Genomic DNA, 11,494 nt, shown 5'->3' on the forward strand with positions numbered 1-11,494 from the left:
CAATGCGCAGGCGCAGCTTCCGCTCTGCCCTCTGGGAATTAAAGTCCTCCAGCCTCTCTCTTGGCTATCGAAAGCCAGAAACTTAAGTCCTGCAAGAACTACAAGTACCGAGAGGCCAGGCGGTTCAGCGTCCGCGGAGAGGAGGAAGAGGAAGGCAATAGGAAGGGGGGCAGAAAGGAAGTAGTCACTCACGTTGCCTGCCGGGAGTTGTAGTTTTATCTGGATTGGCTTTGCTGTCTTCCCCACTCCGGGGCCCAAGCAAAGGAGTATGAGAGACCATCTTTCCTAGGATGCACTGCGGTCCATTCAGCTTCACTTCCTCTTCAGGCGGAGGAAGGATACAGGGAAGCTTTCTTGTTAAAGCCGAGTTACAGGGTATGGGTGTCGGAAGCAGAGGGTCTGAAGTTCACGCCGTCTAGAAGGGGAGGGAAATGAAAGGCTCTCAGTGAGAAGGTACAGTAAATAAATGTCCAGCGATGTGGCGGGCTGGGAAGGTGAATGAAATGGTCTTCTCTAGGCTAGCGGTCATAAGAGAAAAGGGGAAAAATAGTGGATTGATTCTCGGAGTGTTTAATGTCTTTTTTTTTTTTTTTTACTGCCATACTTTTTTATTCTCATTCTTCCCGCTATTCCAAGCCACTGAGGCGCCTGCGCCCATTTTCTGCCTCTACTGAGGGTCGCAAAGGCGCCATTTGTTTCCTCCTTCCCTGGACGCCGGCAGTTTACAGTATAAATAATACCTCCTTCCCTCAGAGAGTTATAGCAGCCATCATGACGTTCTTAATGTATGTCTGTCATAGCCATACACGATATCAGTTGCTCTTCGTAATAACCTTGTTAGGAAACACGTCCCGAAAGGAAATGACTTGTTCAAGTTCACAGTCCAGCAAGTGACTGGATAGGAACAAACCTAGATCTGTACCCATTTTACAAACAGAGACATAGGCAGGAACGGTAAGGCTAGTATCAATAAAATAGTAACTAACCCCGGGTTCCTATTATAGTTGTTGACAGAGAACAACCAGCCTAAGAAAAAAGTCTTATAAGAGTTTGAGCCAAACTGACACAATTGCTGGGAAGCAAAATCTTAATGGATTGAGAAAATGTTCCAGGAGATGGCTGTTTTATAGCTTATTGTAAGCATTAGAACCAAAGGAGGAGATAGCGGAGGGTTATGTAAAGCTCACTGGTGGTAGGTTGGAGAGGTGGGAGAAAGCACTGTGGGAAGATGTCTGAGATTGGATAAAAGGTAAAATGGAGAGACACCTTGTCCATTGGGAGGTACAAGATGACACGTACAGCACATAGAGACGGCATGTGGGCAACAAGAGCAATGTGGCCTTGTGCTCTGGTGCAGGCGGTGGTGCCTCTGAAGGATCTAGAAAAGAAAGCTACACTTCAAAGGTGTGTTATCCTAGATGCACAAAGGCACAGACAATTTCAGACGTAAAGACTGACCTCTGTCAAGGAATAAGCTACAAGCCTAGGACAGGACCACCTTCCGTGACCTGCTTTATGTTAGGAATGTCTACATTCGGACAATGCTGTGTGGTTACTTTGGTCGCTTTGGGTTTGTTAAGACCAGCTATGGAGGCCTCCCCTGAGCTTGTCAAGTTTAGTATGTGGCCCTTTTTCATCCACAGAGTGACCCCTTTTCATCCACAGAGTGTACATAATGTGCTCGAATACATCGTCTCATCCTCACACCAGTCCTGCGATACCTTTACCAGGTATGGTTGACTTCCTTTACAGTTACAGAAACAGACTAGAGAGAATTGACTTGTCCAAGGTTCAAATCACCAGTGTTATCTCAGACTCAGTGCTTTTTACAGTACTTTTCTTTACAAAAGAAAAGAGCAGTTAAGGTCAGACCTTTTGTTAAGCCTCAGGGTCTCCTTAGTAAGAACTAGAATCCATAAGGAGGTGAAAGAGCTTTATTTTCTTACTTGTGTGCTAGGAAACTGCCTTTTCATGCAAAAACACATATGTTAATTGAAAGCTAGTGTTATTTAAATTATTTTACAGTCAGTCCCTTTCACTTACCATTCTGGAAATTCTTGTTTTCAAAACCTTAGATAAGTAAACTTGCACAAAATTTCTGAAACATTTGGCACAAAATAGATAACGTAAGTGCAGTCCATGAGATCATTTGAGTTTTCCATATCTGCCAAGGTAAGGTTAGGTTTTTAGAGTAAATAGAATTAGATGCTTGAAATGAAGCATCTATAAGATAGATTCTCCTAAAGAGTCTTAGTATTGACTTTCACCTGGTTATTGTGTATAATTTTCTTCAAAAGAAATAATACGTTGGGAAGAGAAATCCTTCAAATGTTCATTATTTTCTCACCCAATTCTACTTTATCCATGCGAAAATAATGTTACCTTTAAACAAGATAGGCAATGGTGTTACTGGTTCTTGCCTTCTTGAAGGAAAGATTTCAATCAAGAGACAGTGTAGAAAAGCAAGCAAGAATTTATTGACTGCAGCAAAAACACACTTAGGACAGTGGAACAAGTATGGGCATAGAAAAGCAACAGGAGAGCCTAGGTGGTCTGCTTTATGTTACTGAGAAATCAGAGAAAAGGGAGCCTTGGCGACAGATTGGGGGGGTTAGCCAGGGATGAGCTGCCACTGCCCATTGCTCCCCCGGGTGCAAGTCTCATGAGTCCCTTGAAGTTTAGGAAATAATGTGCCTGTGGGGAAAGGGAATGGCATAGGCATGCTCCCTGGAGGGAGAGCACACTGGGACCTTCGTTTTCAGAAGTTTTAAAGGCTGGGCTTTTAGGGGAGTTCTTAGGGGATCAATAGAATTTTCACCAGCTAATGTACCAAGATGAGATTTATTCTCTTAATTTGTTCTTGGGTGTGGTTGGGAAATGGCACTAATTGGATTTCTGTTTTCTGTCTCCCCGAATAGGTGATTTTAGCTATTTACCCTCTGGTTGGGGAGAAGTGCAAACCATTTACTCTTAAGTTTCCTTGGTTTAGGGAAGATAGGATTTATTATGGGGCTGCAAACTGCTGTTTAACTATCTTCCTTAGTTTCCCTATTCTGCTTGTCCTGGAATTTTCCTAGCTTCTTACTATCCTGTAACAATGGTATTTACCTTGAAGGGGATCATTTTCAATAACGTTTTTCATAAAGAATTAATTTATGCAGGAAAAGTGGTTTATATCTGTTTTGACAATAGTTTGGTGGTAATTGCTTAAGTGATCTTGGAACTGATTTTTTAATCGAGTGTTTATAAGTTGAGAAATTGGATATGTCCTTTAAGTGGAAATAACTTTTGCCATGACTGAAAAGGTACACCTGCAGTAAAATTTCATTTTTCTCATTCAGAATTCAAACAATTGAATTATTAACACCTCGGAGCATGTGAAAGCTGGCAGCAGTGTGCAATTCGAACACTGTCATGCATTTGTATGTCTTATCTTCACCAATCCAAATTTTCCTTATGGGTGATAGATATAAACAATGAAGTAGATATTTTTAAATTGCACCTGAATATGTCATTCTGAATCATACCTTGACAAAATAACCACTTCCCATCCTACTGAAAAAATGGGCAGCTTTCTCTGGTTTGTCAAGCACAATCCACTTGATTGATCTAGTGCTAATTTCCCTATGTGGGGCCTTGATTAGGTGGAAGCATTCTTCTCAAACTAAATTTGATATTTAAACCCATTTGTTACTATAGTTCTTCTAGTTTTAAGAATTATACTTTTGAGGGGGGGAATAGAAATACCTTGGTGTAAAGCATATTTAATTGGTGGGGAGAGGAGGGGGAGAGTTAGGTTTCTGGCAATTCTAGAATTAAATTAGATCATTTAACCTGAAAATCACTTCATTAATGAATCTGTAAATGCAGTCAAAGTTCTCAGAGTAAGAAAGCTAACATAAATAAAGAAAGGGTGATGATATTAACCATGCCAAGTTCAACTTGTGAATCAATTGGCTGCCTCCAGCATGTATCCTGACCGGGAATCAAACTGCCAGGGCATGTGCTCTGACCAGGAATCGAACCGGGGACCTTTCAGTACACAAGATGATGCTCAACCAATTGAGCTACAGTGACCAGGGTGGGTAATACTGTTTCTTATAAGGCCTTAAGAGTGCTGAAAGCTTTTAATCTACTTATATGAGATACACATGCTACCTTCTTCTTCCTCCAAAATTCCATGATCTTAATTGCCTAATAATGTTCATAAGATCTTTGTGGGATGCATAACAGTTCTTGTCTCAGTATTACAGATGGGAAAAATGAGCTGGGCACCTAATGTTAGCTGCTCTGATGTATAACTCTTCTACCACCATCACCCTAGCATCACTTGTATCTGAATTACAAAATTCAGTTAAAAGTAAAATTCGTGCCCTAGCCGGCTTGGTTCAGTGGCTAGGCAGCCGTGGGCAAACTACGGCCCGCGGGCCGGATTCGGCCCATTTGAAATGAATAAAACTAAAAAAAAAAAGACTGTACCCTTTTATGTAATGATGTTTACTTTGAATTTATATTAGTTCACACAAACACTCCATCCATGCTTTTGTTCCGGCCCTCCGGTCCAGTTTAAGAACCCATTGTGGCCCTCGAGTCAAAAAGTTTGCCCACCCCTGGGCTAGAGCATCAGCCTGCGGACTGAAGGGTGCCAGGTTCGATCTGGGCCAAGGGCACATGCCTGGGTTGCGGGCTCCATCCCCAGTAGGGGGTGTGCAGGAGGCAGCTGATCAATGATTCTCTCTCATCATTGATGTTTCTATCTCTCTCTCTCTTCTTCTCCCTTCCTCTCTGAAATCAATAAAGAAATATATTTAAAAAAATAAAAAATAAAAATAAAATTCGTTTATCCCCCATAATTTCTAGAATGGCACTTTTAAACTTGCTGGATTGCTTTTAACAAACCTAGTAAATGTAAAAGCTAAAGACAGCTACTTAACATTTAAAAAAAAAAAGGCATCCACTTAACAACAGAACAGGTATCATTGTTTTTTCTCTTTTAAATTGGAAAAGGAAGTGAAGTATCATGGAGAAGTTATATCCAAGGTTGGAAGGAGGACTTTAGGATCAAGAATTGCAGAGAGTATTTGAAGAAGAGTGATTGGCAGTATTTGGGGATTGTTTTAAGTCAGCCACATTCTTTCTCCTATGAAATGGACATCTGTACTAAGAGTAGACTATTTACTCCAGATCTCTACCCCAGACAATCCGATGTCAAGTTACAAGCTTTTGTTGAAGTTTGGGGTGGATGTGGGAGGAACTTAATTACTGAAGTAGGTATTATAGGAACTTAAAGGCCAGCCCTATCCCAAAGGAGCTTACATTCTAATAGAAGAAATAACCAGATCTAAACTGTTCATAAATACAAGTAGAATAAAACATATAATCAATAAAGTCTATACAGGAAAATAAATATCACAAATTCTATGAAAAATGTATTGAGGGTTTATTATAAGGCAGGTGCTTTCAATTATATTACCTTAATCTTTATTTTTTTAATTTTTTAAAAATTTCTATTGATTTGAGAGAGAGAGAAAGGGGGGAGAGGCGGGGAGGGAAACATCAGTTTGTTCCACTTATTGATGCATTCATTGGTTGATTTTTTAAAAAATATATTTTATTGATTTTTTACAGAGAGGAAGGGAGAGGAATAGAGAGTTAGAAACATCAATGAGAGAGAAACATCAATCTGCTGCCTCCTGCACACCCCCTACTGGGGATGTGCCTGCAACCAAGGTACATGCCCTTGACGGGAATCGAACCTGGGACCCTTCAGTCCGCAGGCCAATGCTCTATCTGCTGAGCCAAACAGGTTAGGGCTATTACCTTAATCTTTAAAACAATCCTGTGAGATAGGTAGTATCGTCCTACCTATGAGAAGATGTAACGGGAAGGTTAACATTATCATCATTATTACCACCCAACTAGCAAGTAGCAGAGCTGGGCTTCAAATCAAGATTTTCTTCCATGTTCAGCCCTCCCTCTTTCCACTACCTCACAACTGCTTAGTGATTTGAGAGAGAATTAGCCAAAAAGTGAGTGCAAACTAGTAGCCAATGGCCAAATTTGGCTTAGATCATTTTTATTTGTCAATATTTTAGCATATTTGCTTTAGAATCCTGCCTTCGGGGGGAATAAGACACACACACACACACACACATAAATAGAGCCCAGCCGGCATGCCTCAGTGGCTGAGTGTCAACCTATGTATGAACCAGAAGGTCACGGTTTAATTCCCGGTCAGGGCACATGCCCAGGTTGCAGGCTTGATCCCCAGTGTGGAGATCATTGATGTTTCTCTCTCTCTCTCCCTCTCCCTTCCTCTTTGAAATCAATAAAAATATATTATTTAAAAAAAAACACCTCACCTCTTTAAAAAACACACACACAAACACAGATATAGTCAGTATGATTTTGAGGTTTAATTTTACTTAAAACAAAATTGTGCCTTATGAGTTATAAGGGAAATGACCATTTCCCTAAATAAAAATAGGATATTCATAATTACTGTTGCCATTATCATGCTATCCCAGTGAACACTCCTCCCCCTTTCATACACACGGGCTTTATTAATTACTTGGTGATAAATGTAGTAAACACAGATAGTAACTTAAAGCTAGGTAATGTGACTTATATGGCTTACATAGTTTTCATGCTGCTTGGCCTACCTCCATGTGGTAAAAGTCAAATTCCACCAAGGTAACATCTCAGCTTTGCCCAATAGAACTGTCTGCAGTGATGGAAGAATCCTATGCATGTCCTGTCCTATATGACAGCCACTAGCCATGTGTGGCTTAAAAAACTGAACTCATTTTATTTATTTTTTAAAATATATTTTATTGATTTTTTACAGAGAGGAAGGGAGAGGGATAGAGAATCAGAAACATTGATGAGAGAGAAACATCGATCAGCTGCCTCCTGCACACCCCCAACCGAGGATGTGCCCGCAACCAAGGCACATGCCCTTGACCGGAATCAAACCTGGGACCCTTGAGTCCGCAGGCCTCCGCTCTATCCACTGAGCCAAACCGACCAGGGCTGAACTCATTTTATTTAAATTTAAGTAGCCACATGTGGCTAGTGGCTACCATATTGGACAGCACAGAAATGAGTCCTCAAAGTGCACATTGAAATTAATGAGTCCCCAAATTCCAGTGAGTCCTGGCTCTGGTAGAGGGTAAAGGGATGGGGACTGACTGCAAAAGGAAACAAGGGAACTTTTTCGGATGATGGAAATTTTCTTTATCTTGATTATAATGATGGTGACATGGCTGTATACCTTTACCAAAACTCATCCTGTACTCTTCAAATGGGTGTGTTTTATGTACATAAATTATATCTAAATAAAGTTGATTTTACAAAGTAAAAGAAAAAAGTTGAGTTTTAGAGACATAGTTCCCCCTCATGTCTATCTAAAGCATGCCTTCTGAAAAGAGGAACAAATGTAATCTGAACAATAAAGATTTAATAAAAAAAAAAAAAAAAAGGAAAAAAAATCAGATAAAATAAAGCATGCCTTCTGCAATCACATTTTTTTTCCTTAGAACCACCAAAGTCATGACTTCATTACTGACCCTGTGTGATTTGGCCCTTGCTATTTGTTTGACATTTTTTCCTGGCTGTGCTTCAGCCACACTGGCCTCCTGGTTGGTCTTCAAACAGTCCGAATACATTCCTATCTCAAGGCCTTTGAACTTGCTCTTCTGCCTGGAAAACTCTTCCCCAAGTATTCTTTTAATGTCTGCTCAAATCTCACATGATGCCATTCCTGCCAGCCTTTCTAAAACAGTATCCCTGTCCTTTCAGCTCCCCATTCCCTAATCCTGCTCACTTTCTTTACAGCACTAATCACTATCTGAAATTATATAATTACTTGTCTATTGTCCTCCTTCCCCATTAGACTGTAAGGCTGTTCGTAAGGGCAGGGAGTTTGTTGATTGTTGGATTCCCTGGGCCAAGCACACAGTGGCCTCAATAAATATTGTTAAGTAAATGAATGAATGGTTATCATCCACGGCAGTATTTCTCAGCTTGAGATCCAAGCATATGGTTGTAGAAAATCCACAAATTCTCTGCAAGATTAAAAAATTTTGTGTTGCCCAGCCAGGGTTGCGGGCTCAATCCCCAGTGTGGGGCATGCAGGGGGCAGCCAATCAATGATTCTCTGTCATCATTGATGTTTCTAGCTCTCTCTCCCTCTCCCTTCCTCTCTGAAATCAATAAAAATATTTTTTTAAAAAAATTTTGTGTTGCTATTTTTATACTAATCTAAAACAGTGACATTGTTTATGATTTTCCAGGTGAACATCTTAAAACATGAAGTTTTGAGTGCCTGAGTTCATGTTGAGTTTAGGATTTTGTTTCTATCAGATAAAAACTAAAGGACATCATGACACAGTGTAGTAAAGATTTCACAGTAATTTTGATAGCGAGTGGAGTCATCACATGTCACACAGTAGCCTAGACAGGCCAAAATCAAAAGGACCAGCACTGCCCGGCCGGTGTGTTTCAGTGGTTGAGCCTCCATCTACGAACCAAGAGGTCATGGTTTGATTCCTGGTCAGGGCATATGTCCGGGTTGCAGGTTCGGTCCCTAGTAGGGGTCGTGCAGGAGGCAGCTGATCAATGTTTCTGCTTCTTCCTTCCTCTCTGAAATCAATAAAATATATTTTAAAAAGAAGTTGCTTTAAAAAAAAAATAGAACCAGCACTGTCAGTGCCACATTCCAGTTAGAAGCAGACATTGCACAAAACACACACAGAGACATATGCTTATATTCACAACAACTTAGTAGCTGTAAGAGAACCCGTAAATACACAGTGAAGAATTGGTTTTTGGTTCCCAGCAATAATTAGATTAGATACTATTTAATTTAGATCTCAAATACTCAAAAATAGTAACGCTATCTTATAGTGAATAAGACTGCTTTACAGAGTTATCAAGTGATAGTCAATTAAAATTGGCATTCCAAGATTTTTTAGCACTAGAATTTTTACTAAAACATAAGAACTAATTATCTAGCCCTGGCTGGTGTGGCTCAGTTGGTTGGGCATCATACTGTGCACCAAAAGGTTGCTGGTTTGAGGAGGGCACAGGCCGAGTTTTGGGCTCAATCCTCAGGAGAAGGCGTGCAGGAGGCAGCTAAGCGATGTTCAGCTCTCACATCAATGTTTCTCTTTCCTCTCCCTAAAAATCCATTAAAAATTTAAAAAAAAAGAACTAATTATCTAGAACGAGCAGCAAAAGACCTGGGAAGTATCATTTGTGTTGACATTTTAAAGTAAACAATACAGAGACACATTTAATATAGATCAGAAGTGGAATCGAAATGCTCGTAAATCTAACACTTTACAATTCAAGTTAACATTAATTTTAAATGGCTGGACCACATAACCACTGCAATTATAGTACCTTTGCCTCCTCTTCTTTTTCCCTTTATTTAGAACTCAAGGGTTACTTTTGGTGTAAAAGAAAGTTCACGAATTTAGTAAAAGAAGTATCTGTTGCATATTTATTCCAGTAACAACTTTGTGTTTCTGTAGAAATGGGCTGACCTCTTTTCCTGAACCTTCTAGCTCTATCACAAATACAGTCTAATTCAGTTCCTTTCAAAAGTAAGGCAAAGGTCAGAACAAGTAGTATCAGACACATTGTCCATATGTGTAGTTTCATAAGTCATATTTTAATAGGTGAGAGAAGAGCATACTTTTTTAGCCCTGTGAATCATTTACACATACGTTTTATAGTATTCCACGGTATAAGTGCATCATAGTTATGATGTACAAGAATTTAAACCCAACACAGTCTGCAAGCAGGAGTTTTTATTTAATTGGGCAGCAATATACGTTCTGTTGTTGTATCCCTGGCCAGGTGGCTCAGTTGGTTGGAGCATCGTTCAGTGAACAGGGGTTTCAGGTTTGATCCCCAATCCTCGGTAGAGGTATCTGGGGGAGGCAGTCGATTGATGTTTCTCTTTCACATCAGTGTTTCTCTCTATCCCTCTTCCTCTCTCTCTCTAAAAATCAATAAACATATCCTCAGGTGAGGATTGGGAAAAGGAAATATATATATAAAGTATTGTAGGAAATGATACGTATGTGCTAAATTAAAGCATTGGCACTAGGTGTCAGCAAATCACAATATCAGAGAGCACCTCAAGTTGAACATTGGCAAAATAGCAATAAGTGGACAGTATTTCACAAGGGCTCATCTCAATCAGCATTTTCCCATTCAAATACTAATTTCATATATTTTGACATTTGTGAAGGTGTGCTCCATGAATTCGATGGATATTAATAGGTATCATGTTGAGGGAAGGGTCCTATAGTCAAGTAAGTTTAGGAAATGATGAGTAAACTAAGTTTTCTTTTTTTTCCACTGTAGGTCTTCTCAGAAGCCTTCTATGCTGATGACATTGTGACTCTTTCCAGAGAGCAGCAGTGATGGCTCCAGAATGTCTAGGGAGAGGAAGAGCTTAGTGTCAAGAGTCTGCTCACAGCATAAGATACTCTAGGATGTGTCCTTCAGCTACATCTGTTTTGCACACTTTTATTTAGAGCTATACCAGGTATTTGGGGGTGACCTAGAGAAGCTAATAAAGATAATGGGGGTGTTTAGTGCCCTAAGCCATCCCTTAGGACAATTATTGATATATAGCATTTCCATACTTTGGCTACAAAAACATTTTGAATCTGTATCAGAGGCACACATTTTAGAAAAAAACAACTGAACAAATAGTATCTCTCATGGTCTCTACTTTTATCAGTGTGCTTGAAAAGGAGTTAATGTTTGCCCATATTTTCTGATAATTTATGGAGGGGTTTTTTTTCATTTAATGTTTTATATTTTTGTATGTGATGTGAGGGATTCAACTTATCTTTTTATTTTATATTGCAAAATACCAGTTGTCCCAAAATCTTGCTTTAAATGTGGTTCTGGGTCCTAGCCGGTTTTGCTCAGTGGATAGAGCACTGGCCTGTGGACTGAAGGGTCCTGGGTTCAATTATGGTCAAGAGCACATGCCTGGGTTATGGGCTTCATCCCCTGTAGGGAGCATGCAGAAGGCAGCCGATCAATGATTCTCTCTCATCATTGGTGTTTCTATCTATTTCTCCTCCGTTCCTCTCTGAAATCAATAAAAATATCCTATATAATAAAAGCATAATATGGAAATCGACCGAACGGCTGAACAGCGGAACGACCATCCAGACGACCATCCGGGACCATGCTGTGACACCCACTGGCGCCAGGCCAGCCAAAGCAGGTGCGATGTGATTGGTCGGGGGCCCAGCCATCACCCCAGATCGACCCGCAGAGGGAGGCCCAGGCCATCGGCCCGTGGGATGATCAATCGGGGGGCTCCATGATCGCCCAGAATAGGGAGGCCCAGGCCACCGACCAGTGGGCTGCGGCGGGTGGGTGGGGCCTCCCTCTTCGAGGGAAGCCCGGGTCCCGGATGCCGGAGGGAAGCTGGTGCCAGCAGCTGGGGGAAGGAAGGCCT

At 40.6% G+C, this 11,494-nt stretch overlaps 1 long non-coding RNA gene across 5 annotated transcripts in view; it reads left to right on the forward strand.

The window, feature by feature from the left end:
- Positions 1–234: 234 nt before the first annotated feature.
- The window catches only part of LOC102259004, a 17,310-nt gene continuing 6,050 nt past the window's right edge, over positions 235–11,494 (forward strand). For 2 of the 5 annotated variants that reach the window (XR_001362155.1, XR_001362154.1), the window contains exons 1-3: positions 235–453; positions 1,644–1,730; positions 10,378–10,561. This is a non-coding gene — a long non-coding RNA (uncharacterized LOC102259004). Of the gene's footprint in view, positions 454–1,643; positions 1,731–10,377; positions 10,562–11,153; positions 11,193–11,494 lie in introns of those variants that run through there. The other 3 variants (XR_313583.2, XR_313584.2, XR_313585.2) reach the window with 3 other exon arrangements.

Source organism: Myotis brandtii, unplaced genomic scaffold (genome assembly GCF_000412655.1).
Source record: "Myotis brandtii unplaced genomic scaffold, ASM41265v1 scaffold23, whole genome shotgun sequence".
Lineage (NCBI taxonomy): Eukaryota > Metazoa > Chordata > Mammalia > Chiroptera > Vespertilionidae > Myotis > Myotis brandtii.